This window comes from Salvelinus fontinalis, chromosome 36 (genome assembly GCF_029448725.1).
Source record: "Salvelinus fontinalis isolate EN_2023a chromosome 36, ASM2944872v1, whole genome shotgun sequence".
NCBI lineage: Eukaryota > Metazoa > Chordata > Actinopteri > Salmoniformes > Salmonidae > Salvelinus > Salvelinus fontinalis.
The window spans coordinates 30136350-30146569 of record NC_074700.1 but is presented as its reverse complement, the minus strand read 5'-3'; the positions used below and the strand labels follow the sequence as shown (position 1 = coordinate 30146569).

The window sequence follows — 10220 nt, the reverse complement described above, 5'->3', positions numbered from 1 at the left end:
CATACTATTTTTTGTACAGATGAACGTGGTACCTTCAGGCGTTTGGAAATTGCTCCCAAGGATGAACCAGACTTGAGGTCTACAATTTTGCAGGTTTTCCTACTTACAAATCATGTAGAGGTCTGTAATTTATATCATAGGTACACTTCAATTGTGAGAGACGGAATCTAAAACAAAAATCCAGAAAATCACATTGTATGATTTTTAAGTAATTGATTAGCATTTTATCCGTTAACGGGATCTCAGCCATAAGAAGCTAACCATTTCTGTGAACGGGGTGGTGTACCTAATAAACTGGCCACTGAGGGTATATGGAAAAGTCTTAAAGATCGAGGACCAGAGAGGAGCTAGTGTTGTGCATGACCAGTACATCAATTTTATTTTATTTTATTTTATATAGCCCTTCGTACATCAGATAATATCTCGAAGTGCTGTACAGAAACCCAGCCTAAAACATATGATTCAGAGTGGCCTGATGCCATCATCAGCAGGGCCTAGATTCACAAAACACTTCTTAAGATCTTTGTTGCTAGGCAACCTTTTTAGCATCTACAGCAGGGCCCAAATTTACAAAACACTGCTTAGAGAGAGAAAAAAAATACAAATCTTCTTAAGATCTTTGTTGCTAGGCAACCTTTTTAGCATCTGCAACAGATCTATATATGGATATATATATTCCTGCCAAAGTGGAGGTGATTAAATCCTTAACTGTAGTAACCCATCCTTGCTTTCGTGTCAACTGCAGAATGCCAGGTGATATCTGAAATCTAGCCTCCAAACTCCTTCTCCAATTGGTGCTTTATATGATCAAGAGTGGGGCGTGCCATATTCTGAATAATGTCATACGCCACAGAAATACTGTATGTCCCTTTACACATGGATCCAGGGTCAAACATTCAGCGAGTCGTTTGAAGGGATAAGAAAATAATTTTTGTAAAGTTGTGAATCTGCATGAACCAGAAGAAGTGTGTCTGGAGTTTTGTTTATACCCTGCACTGTAACTAGATGGTATACTAAGAAGGTATCAAATTAAAGTTTATTTGTCACGCGCTCTGAATGCAACAGGTGTAGACCTTACAGTTAAATGCTTACTTACAAGCCCTTAGTGTAACATTAATTTTAACTCGGCAAGTCAGTTAAGAACAAATTCTTATTTACAATGACAGCAAATCCCAGGCGACGCTGGGCCACCGTACACTGCCCTGTGGGACTCCCAATCACGGCTGGATGTGATGCAGCCTGGATTCGAACCGGGTATTGCAGTGATGCCTCTTGCACCGCGATGCAGTGTTTTAGACCACTGCGCAACTCGGGAGCCCACTTTTATACAAAATAGGTGCTGGAATATATTTGACAAATTCTACAATATTTGTAATCTATGTTGAAAATTGGTTGACATCAAATATTTTAAGTATGATTCTTCAATGTTGATGTCTGAGGTTAAGGTTAGGGTTTAGGGTAGGGACATCCCAAGGATTCCAAATAGCACTTTTCCATTGTTTTTGAACGTTGCCACTGAAAAGTACAGGGCACTGATATGAGAAACATGACTCTAGACCAATTACTGTGACTAGCTACTCAAAACTTTCTTCAAATCACATATATTGGTTCTCATAACATATTTGGAGTAACAACCACCTAATGTATTGTGTGCGTGTACACCTACTATCTACTGTGTTAGAACATGGATATTAGCATGCGTGCAGGCTCTATTTCTTTCAATCGTCAGGTGTATGTAGAAAATGTGCGGTGATAGGACGCATCGAGCATTGATTTATTGGCGTTGAACCATCAAGAAGAAAGCGCGTTGTGACCAGTCGACAAATACGAGCTAGCAGCTTCTAAAACCAGACCCAGAAAGTTATATACTGCGCAAAAAGTATGCTTATAGGTAAGTTTTTCAGTCCTCACATTTTCAACTCTACTGATGGTTTTGTAAAATGTTTTTTTGCCTTAAATAAGTAACGTCTCCACTCTTGTCTATAGTTACTGCTGTTGAAAAAAACAACACAATTCTCTATGCTATGGCCATGCATCTCCCTTCAGACTACCTACACACTGCGCTTCGGTGTGTGTGAGTTGCTCGCTATAACTTGTTACCTACCATATGTCATTTCCACCACTTTATTCCGTGCTGCTGTAATGTGAAGTGCAACCTCTATTTTGGAGTTTGTCATTTTTGTATGTTTTCAACTTTGTCTTCTAATTTACTAGTCTGGGAAAACATGGTTGTTGTAACGTAATTTGTTGGAAAAGGTGGAGAAACGCGCAGTGTCGAAAAAGAGAATCCAAAACGGAGGCTTAAATGTAACCCTCCGTTTTGGATTAATTCCTAATTTTCGACAGTGTGTGCGGATCTCCATTTCTACCAGTATTCTCATGTCGATACATAACGTTACGCACTTGGAACATACATTATTTAGGTGTAAAGGACATTTAAACAATGCAGACGGCATGTCACTTCTGTTGCAGTATATGAACATGGCATATCATTTGTTTAAAATTGCTGAAATGTGTTGATGCCAAACGTGAGAAATTCATAACATTTGTATCTGTCCACATATGTTGACTTTCGGGCAAAGGTGTTTCGTAGGTTCGGTGGAACAGCATTTATCAGCTCTCTGTTAGCCGAAGTCTTTCTGTGGATTTAGCGCCACCTGGAGGACAAAAGCAATACTGCACCAGCGACGTGAAAGGGGACCGGCTTTAAAAACAAATCCAAGATGGCTACTTGTGAGTGTTCAGCACAAATGTCTTTGTTCATTTTCCCCTCTCCTTGTTGGTAAAAGTTTCTGCTGCTTTACAAATGTGAAAGGGTTCAAAGCACACACTAAGCCTGAGTTCTCTCAGCTCTGAGTATGCTTTTCCTAGACACAGAGTTAGGATCAGTTTAGTTTTTACTAACCTAGCAAAGATTGTTGAGGGGGGAACCACTATCGGTTCTGGGGGGGGGGAACAACAATTTAGGCCCCCTTTGTGCCCCCCCCTAAATGTGGAGTATGAAATAATTTTTGCATAACTAATTTTTGCTATTCTTTTTTTACATCTGTTATTAGACAGTGGCAACGATGATGATAATGAACATGGTCTTATGCCTGCTAATGCCTGCAATGCAGTGAAGAAAACGATATGACTACGATTACGTCTAATGTAACTGGCCCCTCTAACAGTACAACTGGCCCCAGCTTGGCCCCCCCCCCCAGGTGAAATTGTCTAGAACCGCCACTGGGGGGAACGACACCAATCACAGCACCAGCACGGCCTTGCTACTCTACATAATCCCCAGCCTGCCCGGCTGCTCGGTAAAAGGCAACTGTTAAAGCTTCTAGATACTACCTCAGAGAGCGCTGTGTGTTTGAAGTATATGAGTCTTATCAGGGTGCTTCCTGACAATAACTGTCAATGAGACTGCTAACCAAGGTGCTTTATGTTATGGCACTTTTTGTCTGCTTCTGTTGAGAAGAATATACATATGAAATAACCTTTCCCCTAATCATTATCTGTTGTTAGCATTAACAGGATACACTTTAAAGTGTTAAGGTAAGTGGTAAAATAGTTAAAATGTCTTCTAGCTGGGCTTAGAAATCATTGTAAAATCTCTTATTTTCATCCATTTTGCTTGCCGTAGAAAAAGCCTTTTTGTGAAATCTTATGTATACTGTAGCTTGTCTTGCAAACATTCCAACCTGTGTTTCAATCTGCATCACTTTGTTTGGCCTGTTTCTTGCTTGTAGATGGTCTTCCTACTGTATATCTGTCATTTGTAGCTTTTTATTTGTGGATTGTTTAACCAAGATTCCTAACCTCTTCCAACACTGATCAAAACTCAAAGTGCATTGGCTGTCAACAGGCTGTTAACAGGTTTTGAAGCTGAATCTCTATTCTAATTTAATTATTTCATTTATTTCACTGGAAAATGTTATGAGACTATGCTGTGCTCCTGTAACAGTTCCTACTGCTCCCACTCCCACCTCCCCCCCTGCTGTGCTAGCTCCTACTGCCCCTCAGACCCGGTCAACCTCCCAGCCAACAGCTGGACCAGTGCAGCATGCTGCTGGTGCTCAGGTAAATGTCTCATCTCACCTATGACTTGGCTATTTATTTAGCTTTTGGTTGTGTGGTGATGGAAAATCAATGTATTGATTCTCTGCTCTGCAGCAGGTGCTTCTCCCTGAGGGATGGAAGCAGACCCTACCAAAAGAGCAACAAGAGTGGGTCAGTCGGGGCATCTTCACAGGGAACAAGCAGCTCAAATGTGTCCTGAAAAGCCAGCTTGACCTGTGGTATTCCCCTCTGCCTCTTAACGTCAGCCATCAGCCTCCAGCTTCTCCCACCGCCTAATTCCTCTGGCCGTTCTGCCTCTGGATGCCCTACCGCCTGTGGGCCTCTAAGTTTGTGTGCACCCAGCCACAGTGCAAGCGCCACAAACTCAGACGGTTCGGAGGGTGCTTGACATGGACGGCTGGTATTATATGGGGACAGAGTACCTGGAATGCTGCATCTGTCAGAGGAAGCTAGCAGGATGGTCGCTGGAGGTCTTGAACCAGCTGGATGCAAGTCATCGCTTGAAGTTCCCAGCTATCTTGACTTACAGGTTAGTAATTCACACCTCTGAAAATCTAAGCACTTGTTCACTGAGGAGAAAGAAAAAAATGTATCATAGTGAGAAAAAGAGGCGGTTAGGAGGTTCTTGTCAACACTGAGGTTTTGATGTTTCAAAGCACCATTGAATTGTTAATTACCTCTTTGATCTGAATGTCTGACCTTTGACCTCTTAACAGGAACTGTCCAAGCAAAGTGTTTCAAAGTCACCGTTTCCCCAAGCCCCTCCTTCCCTTATCAAAGTGTTTGTAGATCCCCCGCCCCCTCACCCTCTTCTCTTTTTTTTCCCCCCAATTGTCTCTGTTAGGTTGTCCTGTGACCTGAAGGTGGTCAGGCTGATGAGAGAGAGGACACTGGGCAACAGTGTGACCAGGCTGTACAACCAGCTGAGGGAGCAGCGCAGCCTGACCTGGATGGACAACCAGCTGAGGGAGCAGCGCAGCCTGACCTGGATGGACAACCAGCTGAGGGAGCAGCACACAGCCTGACCTGGATGGACAACCAGCTGAGGGAGCAGCACACAGCCTGACCTGGATGGACAACCAGCTGAGGGAGCAGCACACAGCCTGACCTGGATGGACAACCAGCTGAGGGAGCAGCACACAGCCTGACCTGGATGGACAACCAGCTGAGGGAGCAGCACACAGCCTGACCTGGATGGACAACCAGCTGAGGGAGCAGCACACAGCCTGACCTGGATGGACAACCAGCTGAGGGAGCAGCACACAGCCTGACCTGGATGGACAACCAGCTGAGGGAGCAGCACACAGCCTGACCTGGATGGACAACCAGCTGAGGGAGCAGCACACAGCCTGACCTGGATGGACAACCAGCTGAGGGAGCAGCACACAGCCTGACCTGGATGGACAACCAGCTGAGGGAGCAGCACACAGCCTGACCTGGATGGACAACCAGCTGAGGGAGCAGCACACAGCCTGACCTGGATGGACAACCAGCTGAGGGAGCAGCACACAGCCTGACCTGGATGGACAACCAGCTGAGGGAGCAGCACACAGCCTGACCTGGATGGACAACCAGCTGAGGGAGCAGCACACAGCCTGACCTGGATGGACAACCAGCTGAGGGAGCAGCACACAGCCTGACCTGGATGGACAACCAGCTGAGGGAGCAGCACACAGCCTGACCTGGATGGACAACCAGCTGAGGGAGCAGCACACAGCCTGACCTGGATGGACAACCAGCTGAGGGAGCAGCACACAGCCTGACCTGGATGGACAACCAGCTGAGGGAGCAGCACACAGCCTGACCTGGATGGACAACCAGCTGAGGGAGCAGCGCAGCCTGACCTGGATGGACCCTGAACTACCTGTCCGTCTGTGACCACTTTGTAGTCCCAGGTGCTGCACCACTGAGGGTAACACCTCCTCCTCCCACTTTGTAGTCCCAGGTGCTGCACCACTGAGGGTAACACCTCCTCCTCCCACTTTGTAGTCCCAGGTGCTGCACCACTGAGGGTAACACCTCCTCCTCCCACTTTGTAGTCCCAGGTGCTGCACCACTGAGGGTAACACCTCCTCCTCCCACTTTGTAGTCCCAGGTGCTGCACCACTGAGGGTAACACCTCCTCCTCCCACTTTGTAGTCCCAGGTGCTGCACCACTGAGGGTAACACCTCCTCCTCCCACTTTGTAGTCCCAGGTGCTGCACCACTGAGGGTAACACCTCCTCCTCCCACTTTGTAGTCCCAGGTGCTGCACCACTGAGGGTAACACCTCCTCCTCCCACTTTGTAGTCCCAGGTGCTGCACCACTGAGGGTAACACCTCCTCCTCCCACTTTGTAGTCCCAGGTGCTGCACCACTGAGGGTAACACCTCCTCCTCCCACTTTGTAGTCCCAGGTGCTGCACCACTGAGGGTAACACCTCCTCCTCCCACTTTGTAGTCCCAGGTGCTGCACCACTGAGGGTAACACCTCCTCCTCCCACTTTGTAGTCCCAGGTGCTGCACCACTGAGGGTAACACCTCCTCCTCCCACTTTGTAGTCCCAGGTGCTGCACCACTGAGGGTAACACCTCCTCCTCCCACTTTGTAGTCCCAGGTGCTGCACCACTGAGGGTAACACCTCCTCCTCCCACTTTGTAGTCCCAGGTGCTGCACCACTGAGGGTAACACCTCCTCCTCCCACTTTGTAGTCCCAGGTGCTGCACCACTGAGGGTAACACCTCCTCCTCCCACTTTGTAGTCCCAGGTGCTGCACCACTGAGGGTAACACCTCCTCCTCCCACTTTGTAGTCCCAGGTGCTGCACCACTGAGGGTAACACCTCCTCCTCCCACTTTGTAGTCCCAGGTGCTGCACCACTGAGGGTAACACCTCCTCCTCCCACTTTGTAGTCCCAGGTGCTGCACCACTGAGGGTAACACCTCCTCCTCCCACTTTGTAGTCCCAGGTGCTGCACCACTGAGGGTAACACCTCCTCCTCCCACTTTGTAGTCCCAGGTGCTGCACCACTGAGGGTAACACCTCCTCCTCCCACTTTGTAGTCCCAGGTGCTGCACCACTGAGGGTAACACCTCCTCCTCCCACTTTGTAGTCCCAGGTGCTGCACCACTGAGGGTAACACCTCCTCCTCCCACTTTGTAGTCCCAGGTGCTGCACCACTGAGGGTAACACCTCCTCCTCCCACTTTGTAGTCCCAGGTGCTGCACCACTGAGGGTAACACCTCCTCCTCCCACTTTGTAGTCCCAGGTGCTGCACCACTGAGGGTAACACCTCCTCCTCCCACTTTGTAGTCCCAGGTGCTGCACCACTGAGGGTAACACCTCCTCCTCCCACTTTGTAGTCCCAGGTGCTGCACCACTGAGGGTAACACCTCCTCCTCCCACTTTGTAGTCCCAGGTGCTGCACCACTGAGGGTAACACCTCCTCCTCCCACTTTGTAGTCCCAGGTGCTGCACCACTGAGGGTAACACCTCCTCCTCCCACTTTGTAGTCCCAGGTGCTGCACCACTGAGGGTAACACCTCCTCCTCCCACTTTGTAGTCCCAGGTGCTGCACCACTGAGGGTAACACCTCCTCCTCCCACTTTGTAGTCCCAGGTGCTGCACCACTGAGGGTAACACCTCCTCCTCCCACTTTGTAGTCCCAGGTGCTGCACCACTGAGGGTAACACCTCCTCCTCCCACTTTGTAGTCCCAGGTGCTGCACCACTGAGGGTAACACCTCCTCCTCCCACTTTGTAGTCCCAGGTGCTGCACCACTGAGGGTAACACCTCCTCCTCCCACTTTGTAGTCCCAGGTGCTGCACCACTGAGGGTAACACCTCCTCCTCCCACTTTGTAGTCCCAGGTGCTGCACCACTGAGGGTAACACCTCCTCCTCCCACTTTGTAGTCCCAGGTGCTGCACCACTGAGGGTAACACCTCCTCCTCCCACTTTGTAGTCCCAGGTGCTGCACCACTGAGGGTAACACCTCCTCCTCCCACTTTGTAGTCCCAGGTGCTGCACCACTGAGGGTAACACCTCCTCCTCCCACTTTGTAGTCCCAGGTGCTGCACCACTGAGGGTAACACCTCCTCCTCCCACTTTGTAGTCCCAGGTGCTGCACCACTGAGGGTAACACCTCCTCCTCCCACTTTGTAGTCCCAGGTGCTGCACCACTGAGGGTAACACCTCCTCCTCCCACTTTGTAGTCCCAGGTGCTGCACCACTGAGGGTAACACCTCCTCCTCCCACTTTGTAGTCCCAGGTGCTGCACCACTGAGGGTAACACCTCCTCCTCCCACTTTGTAGTCCCAGGTGCTGCACCACTGAGGGTAACACCTCCTCCTCCCACTTTGTAGTCCCAGGTGCTGCACCACTGAGGGTAACACCTCCTCCTCCCACTTTGTAGTCCCAGGTGCTGCACCACTGAGGGTAACACCTCCTCTTCCCACTTTGTAGTCCCAGGTGCTGCACCACTGAGGGTAACACCTCCTCTTCCCACTTTGTAGTCCCAGGTGCTGCACCACTGAGGGTAACACCTCCTCTTCCCACTTTGTAGTCCCAGGTGCTGCACCACTGAGGGTAACACCTCCTCTTCCCACTTTGTAGTCCCAGGTGCTGCACCACTGAGGGTAACACCTCCTCTTCCCACTTTGTAGTCCCAGGTGCTGCACCACTGAGGGTAACACCTCCTCCTCCCACTTTGTAGTCCCAGGTGCTGCACCACTGAGGGTAACACCTCCTCCTCCCACTTTGTAGTCCCAGGTGCTGCACCACTGAGGGTAACACCTCCTCCTCCCACTTTGTAGCCCCAGGTGCTGCACCACTGAGGGTAACACCTCCTCCTCCCACTTTGTAGCCCCAGGTGCTGCACCACTGAGGGTAACACCTCCTCCTCCCACTTTGTAGTCCCAGGTGCTGCACCACTGAGGGTAACACCTCCTCCTCCCACTTTGTAGTCCCAGGTGCTGCACCACTGAGGGTAACACCTCCTCCTCCCACTTTGTAGTCCCAGGTGCTGCACCACTGAGGGTAACACCTCCTCCTCCCACTTTGTAGTCCCAGGTGCTGCACCACTGAGGGTAACACCTCCTCCTCCCACTTTGTAGTCCCAGGTGCTGCACCACTGAGGGTAACACCTCCTCCTCCCACTTTGTAGTCCCAGGTGCTGCACCACTGAGGGTAACACCTCCTCCTCCCACTTTGTAGTCCCAGGTGCTGCACCACTGAGGGTAACACCTCCTCCTCCCACTTTGTAGTCCCAGGTGCTGCACCACTGAGGGTAACACCTCCTCCTCCCACTTTGTAGTCCCAGGTGCTGCACCACTGAGGGTAACACCTCCTCCTCCCACTTTGTAGTCCCAGGTGCTGCACCACTGAGGGTAACACCTCCTCCTCCCACTTTGTAGTCCCAGGTGCTGCACCACTGAGGGTAACACCTCCTCCTCCCACTTTGTAGTCCCAGGTGCTGCACCACTGAGGGTAACACCTCCTCCTCCCACTTTGTAGTCCCAGGTGCTGCACCACTGAGGGTAACACCTCCTCCTCCCACTTTGTAGTCCCAGGTGCTGCACCACTGAGGGTAACACCTCCTCCTCCCACTTTGTAGTCCCAGGTGCTGCACCACTGAGGGTAACACCTCCTCCTCCCACTTTGTAGTCCCAGGTGCTGCACCACTGAGGGTAACACCTCCTCCTCCCACTTTGTAGTCCCAGGTGCTGCACCACTGAGGGTAACACCTCCTCCTCCCACTTTGTAGTCCCAGGTGCTGCACCACTGAGGGTAACACCTCCTCCTCCCACTTTGTAGTCCCAGGTGCTGCACCACTGAGGGTAACACCTCCTCCTCCCACTTTGTAGTCCCAGGTGCTGCACCACTGAGGGTAACACCTCCTCCTCCCACTTTGTAGTCCCAGGTGCTGCACCACTGAGGGTAACACCTCCTCCTCCCACTTTGTAGTCCCAGGTGCTGCACCACTGAGGGTAACACCTCCTCCTCCCACTTTGTAGTCCCAGGTGCTGCACCACTGAGGGTAACACCTCCTCCTCCCACTTTGTAGTCCCAGGTGCTGCACCACTGAGGGTAACACCTCCTCCTCCCACTTTGTAGTCCCAGGTGCTGCACCACTGAGGGTAACACCTCCTCCTCCCACTTTGTAGTCCCAGGTGCTGCACC

The 10220-nt window shown here is 50.5% G+C and overlaps 1 long non-coding RNA gene across 6 annotated transcripts; it reads left to right on the top strand.

Moving 5' to 3' along the window:
- The first annotated feature begins 1212 nt into the window (after positions 1-1212).
- On the top strand, positions 1213-6035 carry LOC129835593 (uncharacterized). 6 transcript variants are annotated; one of them, XR_008756471.1, is made up of 5 exons: positions 1213-1891; positions 1987-3302; positions 3511-4065; positions 4159-4594; positions 4910-6035. It is a non-coding gene; the product is annotated as an uncharacterized LOC129835593 (long non-coding RNA). The 6 variants fall into 6 exon arrangements; XR_008756470.1 differs by having other exon boundaries at positions 1214-1891; positions 1987-2068; positions 2583-4065; XR_008756469.1 differs by having other exon boundaries at positions 1214-1891; positions 1987-2074; positions 2594-4065.
- Positions 6036-10220: the final 4185 nt, after the last annotated feature.